The sequence below is a fragment of the Limulus polyphemus genome, unplaced genomic scaffold, assembly GCF_000517525.1.
Source record: "Limulus polyphemus unplaced genomic scaffold, Limulus_polyphemus-2.1.2 Scaffold158, whole genome shotgun sequence".
Lineage (NCBI taxonomy): Eukaryota > Metazoa > Arthropoda > Merostomata > Xiphosura > Limulidae > Limulus > Limulus polyphemus.
Genome location: NW_013665768.1, coordinates 630,606 through 632,478, shown reverse-complemented (window position 1 = coordinate 632,478; position 1,873 = coordinate 630,606). Strand labels below are relative to the sequence as shown.

Genomic DNA, 1,873 nt, shown 5'->3' with positions numbered 1-1,873 from the left:
ATAGGGTGGTTGGCCTTTGGAGTGGGTTGCCTTCAGATGTTGTAGAGACAGTAAGTTGAAGTGAGTTTAAGAAAAAGCTTGATAAGTAAATGAATGATAAGGGCTGGCTTTAAGATTTTTTTTAATTATTTTAATTTAGTTTAGAGGATGGAACAGCAAAGATGGACCAATAGGTCCCATGTTGTGCCAAAACATTATGTTGTTTTATATTATTTTGGATAGTTAAATATCATCTTCCATGTATTAGCGCAATGCATCAAATGATCTAAATCTCCCTGTAAGTCTGCAACATCTTTGATACAGTTAGCCACCCCAAAAATCTTAACGTCATCTGCAAACTTTAAAATTCTATTAGTCATTCCAGAGTCAATATCATTAATGTAAATCATAAACAGCAGAGGACCAAGCACATCATTTGTAACTGTGATCCAGTCAGATCCAACTTTATTTATTACTACTCTCTGCTATTTACTCTTCAGCCAATTTTCTATTCAATTTAATAACATTTCCCCCACACCCAAAGATTTAATTTTTGTAATAAGTCATTTGTGAGGCACCTTATCATGCTATAGTTTTGAAGTTTAAACTTATACAAATGATATTTAATACTATGCAACATCCAATTTGAAAGCATCACTTAAATGTTAAATTAAAACTGAATTAAATTGAATTATGAATATTTTTTACCTGTATTAGTGTATAACTATAAATTATAACACTTAACAGTATAAGTTATAAGAAATAAGGCTTAAATTACAAGGTCTTATATTATTATTAACCTAAAGAAACTTAAGTATTAACAATAATAATTACGGATAAATTATATATATACAAAAATTAGAATTTAGTAAATTCGTTACTGATTCGATGATTGAATTACTTAGTCTACAAGTACAAGTTAGCTGAAGTTTGAACTTACAAGGTACAACTTACAAGTAAATGTGACTAAAAGTAAAACACTACAGAAGTTCAGATTCAGAGTGAAACTTTCATTCCAACTTCCAAGTAAATCGTAATATGCCTTATAATTTACAAGAAAAATTTGTGCTCTCATGTAGCTTAGCAAAAGTGTCTAAAAATACAAATTATTTTCAATTTTAAAATATATGCAGATTTAAATTAAAAACAGAATTACACGTAAATTAAATAGAATTACCTGAGAAACGATAACAATTTTCCACTTAAACCACACCTGAACTTGGCGTCATCTACAGCCATTAAGAACATTACAAAATTAAAAATGAGAGAGAGAAATCACAATTATCATGCTTTTACGATTCTCTGACTAAAGCATGCTATATTCCAATATAAAAGATGTATTTCTAGAATATGCATTAATATAAATATACTCTATCTTTGAAATATTGGTTAGTATTTTCACAACTTTGAATATTTATTTCGTAGCTGTTTTTCTCAGTATTTCGCTCCCCAGTGGCTCAGCGGTAAGTAACACGGCTTATAACCCTAAACACCATGTTTCGATACCCGTAGCAGACATGGAGTAATCATAATCGATTACATTTGTAAAGTAATTGCAATCGTAATAGTAATCAGAAATTTATAAGGCCTAGTAATCATAATCGTAATGAATCGTAATCTGTGATTACAATATAATGACATTTAAAATTTTAGATGTCTTTGTGCTTCTTAAAAAGTATTTCTGGCATTAACATTTTAGAAGTGGTTTTCACAACTTCCAAATTACCTGCGCACAAGCAAAAGATATTCAGACATCAATTCATTACCCCTTAAGTCAATGCCTTTGAGCCCTGGATCACTAAGCTTAGAGGAGCAGGTGTGGTGAATTAAAAAGTAATTATTCATTCCTAGCACAAAATAATTGCATCTCCAGATTGGAGGCTAGTTTATAGTT

At 30.1% G+C, this 1,873-nt stretch overlaps 1 protein-coding gene across 3 annotated transcripts in view; it reads right to left on the bottom strand.

The window, feature by feature from the left end:
- Window positions 1-1,236, bottom strand: part of LOC106476761 (protein TFG-like) — a 38,775-nt gene extending 37,539 nt beyond the window's left edge. Inside the window, exon 1 of one of the 3 annotated variants that reach the window (XM_013937393.2) lies at window positions 1,157-1,236. The gene's annotated coding sequence lies outside the window, so the exon portion shown is untranslated. Of the gene's footprint in view, window positions 1-919; window positions 1,001-1,156 lie in introns of those variants that run through there. The other 2 variants (XM_013937399.2, XM_022381370.1) reach the window with 2 other exon arrangements.
- Window positions 1,237-1,873: the final 637 nt, after the last annotated feature.